This window comes from Oryctolagus cuniculus, chromosome 10, assembly GCF_964237555.1.
Source record: "Oryctolagus cuniculus chromosome 10, mOryCun1.1, whole genome shotgun sequence".
NCBI lineage: Eukaryota > Metazoa > Chordata > Mammalia > Lagomorpha > Leporidae > Oryctolagus > Oryctolagus cuniculus.
Window position 1 is genome coordinate 5,176,834 of NC_091441.1, and position 11,318 is coordinate 5,188,151.

The following is an 11,318-nucleotide window of genomic DNA, read 5'->3' on the forward strand; positions in this document are numbered from 1 at the left end:
TTTTCATGGAATACTGATTCTAACTATGTATTTGCATTTAATAGACAAATGTAACAATACCACCATTTTTGAGGAGACTTGATTAATTTGAATGCAAACATTACTGAATTTGTGTGAGGTTTGGCTACACAGAAGCTGGTAAATCACTTACCCAGATTTCTTTGCAGCAAGGGGTGGTCACATGACCTGAGTCTTGCCATTGAATGAGCAGAAGTTCCTGAATGAGCATTCCTCCAAAGGTTTACCTGTGGAGAGGTGAGAAAGTGAGTGTGGGGTTCACGGTGTGAGCACCTCGAGTCCAGTGATGAAGGTTTCCCAGGAAGGAGGAAGGGCCAGAAGTGTGCGAAGAGCCCAGTGCCTAGTGCATCAGAGAATTTGATTCCATCAGTGAAATACTGGTCACGGTTTACTGACGTTTGTGTTGGCTTTTCTGTTGCATGACCTCAAATGCTGTTAAAACTACTACAAACAAAAACAGCATTCAAGGGCAACCATGTTTATGACTCAGCTTTCAACCTATCTGTTACCTTCACAGTGCTGCTTAGTCCTACATCAATACCGTAATCATTCACTAGCATTTAGTTCATATATATTTCAATACACGTATTTTAATATGTGAATCACATATTTTATTTTTATTCATAAGCTTTTATTCTTTCATTTAGTTTTAAAATGCATTATTTTACCATGCCCTATAAATAATAATGTTTAATTTTCATAAATTTCATGCATTATTTGTGCATTTGAATAATGAATATTTTGAACATTTTATTTATTTTGCTTTTACATCATTTTTAAATTTATTAATGTAGAAAATTACATTACTACATTATCTAACTTGACTATTTTGAATTACAAAGCTAAATTCAAGTTGATCATGGTGTTTTCACTTTAGTATTTATTATTATTTATTTTTAATGCATTATGATGTATTTTATGCAGGATTGTAATCTATGCTTATTACTGACATTGTAGTTTTATTTCTCTTGCTATAATTTTCTGGCATAATACCATGATTATTTGGGTCTCAGAAAATGATTTGGGTATTTTTCCATTGTTGTTCTGGAATACTTTGTAAAAGATGTGCGTTATTTGTTCTTTGAGCATTTGGCAAAATTTGTTCATAAACTATTTATGTGTAATGTATAGGCTTCATTCTTCAACTTAAAAGAGAAAGTTTATTTAGAATGCATCCTTCTAAAATCTTATCTAATAATGATTTCAATATAGGACATTTGCTGATTTTACCATTTATAGTCTTCTTTGTAATTTCCAGAATAAACAAATATAAATAAGTCAGATATATAAAAATCATATGGATTAACAATCGTTTTAGAAAGTGTGCACATTATTTGAGTTCTTCTGTTCACATTTATAAAGAAATCCCTTATCACAAAGTCGCATTTCTTTTAAGAAATCTTAAGCAGTTCTTTTAACTAAAAATTTATGATTTAAAAAGCAGGTTCTAAATTTCCTTTTATGAAATTAAAACTTGAAATTGAAAGTGACTTATTTCATGAGTGCGTTGTTTAGGACCTCATGCAACAACCTAAACAAATAATGGTGAATGCATGATTCTTGAGAATGTCACAGAATAGCTATGACATTGTGTCTTATGGTTACATTTTCTAAAAATGTCTCTTGAAGTGGCAACATATCAAACACCTATTGCTTCCTAAACAGGTACCTATCTCTCTTCGGAGAAATACTGAGCAAAAAACACACCTTATATCAGACTAACAGACAACAATCAAGTTATTATAAACAAATCAATATTATTAATATGATCCATAACAGCTTTTAAATTCCAAAATTTCTGATTTTGATTACTTTCCCTGTGACTGTATTTCTTAGTAATATTTTATATGGCAAGATGCTTACCTGGCATTATAAACTATTTGGGTAGTCAGGAACAATGGTGACCACTCACTTACATACCTGGAGTTTTTTCTAATTAAAAATAATTTCTTATGTGTGTTTGTATTCAAAAGTGACACTTTCAATATCTCCCAAGCATGCACATGTACAGACACACGTGATCAGTCACACACACACACACACACACAATCACTCACATACCAGAATGATTGAATGGAAATACCTCCACCTTTATATATACATTAGATAAGTTTTTGTTTTTCAAACCTACCATTCTATTTTACATGCCTGACAAAAGTTTGTCTAAATTGTCATAATTCTGATCAACAATGGTTCATAGAAATGAGTCTATATTCAGGGGTCTGTGCTGTGGTGCAGCGGGTTAACACCCTGGCCTGAGGCGCCGGCATCCCATATGGGTGCCGGTTCTAATCCCGGCTGCTTCACTTCCGACCTAGCTCTCTGCTGTGGCCTGGGAAAGTAGCAGAAGATGGCTCAAGCCAAGTCCTTGGGTCCTTGGGCCCCTGCACCCGCATGGGAGATCTGGAAGAATCTCCTGGCTACTAACTTCAGATCGGCGCAGCTTCGGCCTTTGCGGCCAATTGGGCAGTGAACCATCGGGTGGATGGAAGACCTCTTTCTCTCTATCTCTCTGCCTCTCCTCTCTCTGTGTAACTCTGACTTTCAAATAAATAAATAAATCTTTAAAAATGAATTTATATTGTGTTAAACTTCAAAATCATAAAAAATAAAAGGTCCATATTTATGTTTAAAATCCACAGACATAAATTACATAAATTGTCTCTATTTTAAATGCCCTCTCTGGTAAACTAGAGGGCATACATAGAACATACATTTTAATAAATATGAATATAACATAAGTAACGTGTCAATTATATCATGAATTTGTCCCCAAAATTTACTTTTATGAAAGTTTTTAAAAATACATAGTGAGCATTGAGATGATTTTTTGACCTCATTAGTTAGCAATATGTTTCCTATTCAGTCCGTCATCAAGATTTTTTTCTTTTTCTTTTTTTAATTGCACAATTAACTACATAGTGACGCAGAACAATCTAGTCATTCCATTAATATTTTGAAAGAAATCTTTCACATTTTATTATATGAACATGGAGTAACTTAAGCATAAATAATTTCGGATTACGGAAAGCAAGGAACTTTAAAATTTATCTTATGACATTGCTTTAAAATAACCATTTCTAAATTGAGCAGAATATCTCAAGTGGGTGATCTTTTACTGGCATTTTATCACAGTAATTCCTATCACATTGTCTCATTTGAGCCCACAACATTTCTGTGGGAGAGATATTCGTTTTAGATCTATTTTAAAATGGAGTAATATGAAGCTCAGTCAGTCTTATGATTGTAAAATATTAGACAGAGCTTGTAAAACTAAAGCCTTATTATTTTAAAATCTTGTTGCCTTACTTCCTGATCTGCCGAGATTCTTGGTGATCTCGTCCTGTCTCTGAAGTTGGTTCGTGTAAAGTGGATGCTTATCAAAGAGAGAAAGCTCTTTGGGCGCAATTTCTTCAGAGCAATCTATGTAGTAGATGTGGTTATGCAAGACTCCTGAAGAGGAGTTCCAATAAAGGATGTTGCTTAGTTGGCTTTCAAGGTTTGGTCTCAGAAATCATGAAAGAGAGAGGTAGGTGGTGGAGCCCTTGGTTGTCTGTTGTGAGGCTTGTACCAGCCTACATCTGTGATGACCGTGCATGCGTGGACTCGGGCTACGTGGTGTGATGAGAGCCACTACTATGCTGAGAGTAACAGCTGCGTGCCAGAGATTACCTGCTTCCTCCATAGGAGACCCTGGGGGATTTCTTTCTAGTTTGCTAATTGGATCATTTCAAAGTCACTTGATTCCTGGTGAGGTTGAGTGTTTTTACTTTTTTCTGCGATTTTTTTTCCTGGTTTTGATTTATTCAAGTCACAGATATCATTCAATTCTTGTTATTTTCAGATCTTGTGCTAGGCATTGTCTGCTGGGTCTTCCAGGGAACCGATGTTGAAATAACATGTGGTTTGCTGGGAGGGATGTCTTGGAAGCATCAAAATGGGAAAAGCCAGTAGCTGTCAGAGAAAGCTATGGACTGTGATGACCTGAAGCCCTTAGAAGGGATAGCAGGGGGTGGGATTGGTCAGGAGAGACTCAAGTCACCGTGCAGAGCTGAAGAAGCCTTTGGCAACTCTACAAGGTCCCAAGAACACACTGACCGTGGAGCTGTGATAGAACTGGCAGACCTCGCCAGGCTGGGGTGTCCCTGCTCTGCTTCATCACTCATACTCAGGGAGAGGCTGCCATGGGAGAGTCTGGTTCTGCCCAGAAGCAGCAGTAACCCAGGCCAGGGTCCATTGCTGCAAGGAGTCATCTTTCTGTGGTTGTCACTGGGAAAATCACCTTTTTTTTTTCCTTCATGTATACATTGAAAGGGTGGAACACAATGATTTATAAGTGCATACATTGTGAAATGATTACTATGGCCCAGCAAGTTACATGTGCGTCTTCTTGCAGTTGCCCTTTCGTGTATGTGTGAGAGGAAAACCGAAAATCTACTTTCTCAGCAAATTTCCAGTATCGCAATCCAAGTTATTTCTTGCAGGAAGGAGCCAGCAGTCACCTGAGACTGTCTCTGCAGTAGGGAAAAGGGAGGCATAGTCCCCACAAAGGGGGATCAGTGGAGTGAATGAGAGCAAGGACAAGCGAGGACATCAGTGAGCTTTTTCAGAATGGTTATGTACTGGGAAGGACACAAAGCAGGTTGCTTTAAATAGAGTGACTGGGAGGTAAACAACTTAGTGTGGTAGGGTCTCTGGAGGGCACTATCCCAACAGAATGAAACATCTGTGAAGCGGCATTTGCACCTGGGGCTCGCATCTGAATGAGAGTAAGGAGTCAGTCATGGAGAAATAGCAGCTATGGCTGGAGCGGCTGCCTTTGTCTGACCCTGAGAGGGACTTGGGAGTGAGATGTCATCAACACCTGAGATTCTGAGCCCAGAATTCCTGCGTGGTTGGTGGTGCACCACGGCATCTCTGGAAGTGCACCTGCAAACAAGACATTGGAAGAGCTGTGGCAGGGGTGAGGGAGAGGAGGGCTCAAATCTAATAACTAGGTGATGAGATGATGAATTCCTTTTCCTTTTTCTTGGAATCTCTATTTGTAAGCATTGATTTATCATACTTGTATACATTATTATTTTCCAATTCCTGTCTCCTGTCACATTGGCTGTGATTATAATTTTTTAAAAAAGTACTTATTTAATGGAAAGTCAAGTAGAGAAAAGGTTTGGGGGAGAGGGAGAAAGGGAGGAAAGAGAGAGAGAGAAAGGGGCAGAAAGAGAGAGTGCGTGCTCCCATTCTTGTGTTAGCTCCCTTAATTGCTTTGGGAGTGCTTGTGGGTGGCGGCTTCATCAGGACAGCCCTAGCCCAGCTGCTAAGAGCCCCAGGGCCACGAAGTGATGACAGTGGGTCCCGGCCGGATCACGTGGGATGCGCTCGCCCAGTCGGGGCTCACCAGCTGTGAAGCCGTGGTCAATCTGGCCGGAGCAAACATCCTCAACCCTCTCTGAAGGTGGAATGAAGCCTTGCAGCCGCCTGGAGACCTGAAGACGCTGGCTAAAGCCATCAGAGAGGCCCCACAAAGCCCCCAGGCCTGGGTCTTGATCACAGGTGTAGCTTACTTCTGGCCCAGCCAGACTGCAGAGTGTGACAAGGACAGCCCACGAGGGGATTTTTTTCTCCAAGCTCATAGCCAAGTGGGAAGCTGCAGACAGGCTTCCTGGAAACCCTACACTCCAGGTGGTGGTGCGCTTTGGAGTTGTGCTGGGCCAAGGTGGTGGTGCCATCGGCCACATGCTGCTGCCCTTCCGCCTGGGCCTGTGGGGACCCCATTGGCTCAGGCCATCAGTTCTTTCCCTGGATTCACACTGGGGACCATGTGCAGGGAATCCTGAATGGAGTAGCCCCAGCCTCTACCACTACCAATGCGGAATTTTCCCAGGCCTTTGGCACTGCCCTGGGCCGCCCAGCCTTCATCCCCCTCCCCAGTATTGTGGTGCAAGCTATCTTTGGGAGAGAAGGTGCTATTGTGCTGTTGGAGGGCCAGAAGATGGTCCCATGGCAGACACTGGCAGCTGGCTACCAATATTCCTTCCCAGAGCTCCGGGCTGCCTTGAAGGAAGTCGTAGCCTAAGGGAGGTTCATGGCAGGGGCTGGAGGGCCTGTCCCTGAACAGAGGCCTCCTGATTACATAATCGACCTGGGCTCAGTATGCTACAGGCACAGCACTCGTCTACTTGAGATCTGAAACCCTCTGGATTTTAGGGACTCCTTCTGTTCCCATTCCTTTGCCATCGTTCCATCTTATGTAACTAAGAGACTGTCCCTTACTGCTTCCACTCCTTGTAAAATTCCCATGTTTGGTTTGTCTCATGTCTCATTGCTGGCCCAGTTCTATATGCTAGAATGCTCTGTGATTGCGACAATAAAGATAAATAATTTCACTAAATACATATCTTATTTATTCAGTAAGCCATAAAGACACATTTCCAAGAGCAAAGTCTTCAGATGATATACCAAGAACTACTTCCCCACATGCATGAAAATAAATATAAAATACAAGGAACATGGATGGGGTGGGCATTGTGGCACAGCAGGTAAAGCCTCCAATTGCAGTGCTGGCATCCCACATGGGCACCAGTTTGAGTCCTGGCTGCTCCACTTCCAATACAGCTCTCTGCTATAGCCTGGGAAACCAGTAGGAGATGGCCCAAGTCCTTTAGCCCCTGCACCCACATGGGAGATCCAGAAGAAGCTCCTGGCTCCTGGCTTCAGATTGGCTCAGCTCCATTCATTGTGGCCATCTGGGGAGTGAACCAGCAGATGGGAGACCTCTCTCTCTTTCTCTCTCTCCCTCTGCCTCTGTGTAACTCTACCTTTCAAATGAATAAATAAATCTTAAAAAAATACAAGGAACAAGGAGCAAGGAAGACAATATGACTTGCCAAAAGGAAGAAAATAATATTTCAGTGTGAACTTGTGAAGATGAGAGGATAAATGAAATGCCCAAAAAGGGATTATTGTAAGATTATTCAAAATTTCAGAGAACCAACTACACAAGTTAATGAAATTTGTACATGTTATAGATGAGAACTTTTGTTGTGAGATAGAGATATTAAAGAAAAATCAACTAAGTTATTAGCATAAAGTGAACTGAAAATAGGTCATTGTAAAAGTTAAGACAAGGAATAAGAGAGGAAAGATAAGGAATGGTGGGAGCTTGGGCAGAAGGGAGGGGAGGGTGGAAAGTATAATTATGTTTCTAAGTCTGTATATAAGAAACTCATGGTACCTGTTTACTCTAAAACATTTTTGAAAAAGAAAAATCAAACTGAATTATTAGAAATGAAGAATTATATATGTCAAATTAAAAAAAAAGTATGAAGCTTGTTGAGGCAAAAGAAAAAATATCCAAACTAAAAGACAAATTCTTGGAAACATCTCAGTCAGACAAATAAAAAAGTAGAAAAAAAATTTTTTTTTGACAGGCAGAATGGACAGTGAGAGAGAGAGAGAGAGACAGAAAGAAAGGTCTTCCTTTTGACATTTTTTTTTTTTTTTTTTTAGAGAATATGGAAACACAGAGTAATACGTTGAATGAAATAGCAGTCACCTGTTGTGCTATCACCAGGAGAAAATTGATAGCCTTGTGGTATTTATCTTTCTAGTCTGGGTTAAACACACATATGCTAATCAGGAAAAACATGGTGGTCATGGGGAGACTCTGAAATCAGACTACCTCATTTCACTCCAAACACCCCCAGCAGCAGTGTAACCTCACTTCTCTGGACCCCAGTTTTATCACATGTGAAATACTTCCCTTGTGTAGTTGTGATGATGGAAGACCCAGTAGCTGGGATGTAGTTGGCCCGTGGGAGTCACTTATTGCATTTAGTTTCTGTTACTTGTGTATTGGTCTGGGTTCCCGTCTTTTCCCTGCTTCTGCCTGTGCTCAGCCTGCCTGATTGCAAGCGCATAAGACAGCAGCATCCTCAGCCATAAGGCTCCCCCTTCTCAGTCCATTGGCTGGACCAGCTCCCTCTGACACTGCGTTAGTGATTTTATGGCTCTCAATTCCTATCCACTTAATGACAACCCTTCAATAAGCATTGCCCACATCCTATCTTCGCTCCTGTCTGCTAGAAATATTTATGCCTCAATGCCCTGCTTACCTAGCCTTCTTTGTTCTGATCTGTCTTGGGCTCCTTGAAGTGAGTGCAAATGGAGGAAGGTCAGTTTGTGATAAGAAAGACAGTGGTGGCAGCAGCCACCAATCTGGGGTCTCTGGAATGCCAATGACAAACTAGGTTCCAGGTATATATAGGCAATTTAAGGACAAGTTTGTTTAAGTAACTTCAAATGTAAAAAAGATAATTATGAAGGATTTTGTTTCTTCAGTATCTCCTTTTTAAAAAAATCCTTTGGCGGGGCTGGCGCTGTGGTGTAGCAGGTGGATGAAGCCGCCGCCTGCAGTGCCGGCATCCCATATGGGTGCCAGTTCCAGTCCCGGCTGCTCCACTTCCAATCCAGCTCTCAGCTATGGCCTGCAAATGCAGTAGAAGATGGCCCAAGTCCCTGGCCCCCGCACCTGCATGGGAGACCTGGAAGAAGCTCCTGACTCCTGGCTTCAGATCAGCCCAGCTCCAGGAATTGTGGCCATTTGGGGAGTGAACCAGCAGATGGAAGACCTCTCTCTTTCTCCCTCTGCCTCTCTCTGCCTCTCTGTAACTCTGTCTTTCAACTAACTAAATAAATAAACCTTAAAAAAAATCCTCTCATGTGGGGTGGACATTTGGCCCAGTGGGTAAGTTGCTGCTTGTGATACTTCCATCCTTTATCAGAATGCCTGGGTTTGAGTCCTGGCTACTGGTGCTGATCTAGTTTCCTGTTGATGTGTGGCCTGGGAAGATGCAGATGATTTCCTTTTGCCATTGGTTCACCCTCCAATGGCCGTTGCGGCCAGCACATCGCGCTGATCTGAAGCCAGGAGCCAGGTGCTTCTCCTGGTCTCCCATGCTGGTGCAGGGCCCAAGCACTTGGGCCATCCTCCACTGCACTCCCTGGCCATAGCAGAGGGCTGGCTTGGAAGAGGCGCAAGAACCCGGTGTGCCGGCGCCGCAAGGTGGAGGATTAGCCTAGTGAGCCGCGGTGCCGGCTCAAAAGTAGAAAAAATTTACAAAAACCAAAAACAGTGTTTGTAATCTATGGGATGCCACAAACACCCAAATATGTATATGTTAAGAGTTCCTGAAGATGTGGATAAACAGAATGGCTCAGAAAACTTACTCCATGAAATAACAGCAGGATGGTCCAACATTACACGGTGTAATAGGGTTAAGCTGTCCCCTGCAATGCTGGCATCCAATTAGACTGACAGCAGATTTCTCAAAGAAACCCTATAGGCTAGGAGTGAATGAAGAGATATAGACCAACTATAAAATTAAAAGGAAAACAAAAACCTCTCAACCACATACTGCACCCAGAAAAGCTCTCATTTATAAATAAAGGTAAAATAAAGACCTTAAAAGGAAACAGAAATTGAATTTGTCACCAACTATCCAGTCTTACAAATGATATCTAAGGATGTGCTGCTACACACAGAGACAGAGAAAGATAATCAGCATCATGAAAAAATCATGAAGGTAGCCGGCGCCGCGGCTCACTAGGCTAATCCTCCGCCTAGCGGCGCCGGCACACCGGGTTCTAGTCCCGGTCGGGGCGCCGGATTCTGTCCCAGTTGCCCCTCTTCCAGGCCAGCTCTCTGCTGTGGCCAGGGAGTGCAGTGGAGGATGGCCCAGGTGCTTGGGCCCTGCACCCCATGGGAGACCAGGAAAAGCACCTGGCTCCTGGCTCCTGCCATCGGATCAGCGCGGTGTGCCGGCCGCAGCGCACCTGCCGCGGGCGGCAGCCATTGGAGGGTGAACCAACGGCAAAAGGAAGACCTTTCTCTCTGTCTCTCTCACTGTCCACTCTGCCTGTCAAAAAAAAAAAAAAAATCATGAAGGTAGAAAATCTCCTAATAAAAGTAAAAATAGATCCAAAACAACAATAGGAATACTTTGGGAAAAATGGCAGAGCCAAGTCACTACTTAACAATAATAACCATGAACACAAATAGACTAGATTCTCCAATTTAAAACAGAGACTGGCTGTATGGATTAAAAAGCAAATCCCATCAATATGCTGCTTATAAGAATCATATCTCATGAACAAACATATACACAAACCAAAAGTGAAATAATGGAAAAATATATTCCATGCAAATGTAAATGAAAAACATACAGGGATAAACGTCCTAATATCAGACAAATTGACTTTAAAACAAAAACCGTTAGAAGATACAAAGCAGAGAATTATGTAAAGATTAAGAAATAAATTCAACAGGAAGTTGTGAGTATAGTTAATATATATGTACCCAATGCCAGGATATCTGGCTATTTATAACAAATGTTAATGGATCTAAAGGGAGACTTTTGCTCCAACACAATAATAAATTGGACTTCAACAGCCAACTTTTGTCAATGGACAGATCAACTAGACAAAAAATCTTCAAGAAACAACAGGGCTAATCAACACTACTGACCAAACGGGCCTAGTAGATGTCCATATTTCATCCCACACTTGTAGAATACACATTTGTTTCATCAGGGGATTCCAATACAATCCCATCAAGGTGGCATGTACCTATGCCATCTCACTAGTCCAAGTGATCAATTTCAGTTCACAATTGATCACACTGATAGGTCTAAGAGTCAAAGAGGTCACACAAACAAGACTAGTGTCTGCGAATACTAACTGATAGAATCAAAAAGGGAGAGAACGATCCAACATGGGAAGTGAGATACACAGCAGACCCATAGAATGGCAGATGTCCTAATAGCACTCTGGCCTCAGAATCAGTCCTTAAGGCATTCACATCTGGCTGAAGAGCCCATGAGAGTATTTCAGGCATGGAAAGTCAAGACACTCTGGGGGGGGGGGGGGAAGAAGACCTAAATGAAAGATCTCTGCGAGTGAGATCCCAATGGAAAGAATGGGCCATCAAAGAAGGAGGTACCTTTCTCTGAAGGGAGGAGAGAACTTCCACTTTGATTATGACCCTGTCTGAATAACATTGAAGTCGGTGAACCCAAAAGGTTTCCATAGCCTTGGCAACTGTGTACTTACTTCTCATGTGGGATCTGTCCTTAATGTGTTGTCCAATGTGAAGTAATGCTATAACTAGTACTGAAACAGTATTTTTACACTTTGTGTTTCTGTGTGGGTGCAAACTGTTGAAATCTTTACTTAAGTAAATTTGCTATATAAGGGACATACCTCAACATAATCAAGGCAATATATGACAAATCCCACAGCTA

General features: G+C 41.8%; 1 pseudogene; it reads left to right on the forward strand.

Annotated features, from left to right (window-relative positions):
* The window catches only part of LOC100344406 (epimerase family protein SDR39U1-like), a 58,807-nt pseudogene extending 52,713 nt beyond the window's left edge, over window positions 1-6,094 (forward strand).
* The last annotated feature ends 5,224 nt before the right edge of the window (window positions 6,095-11,318 follow it).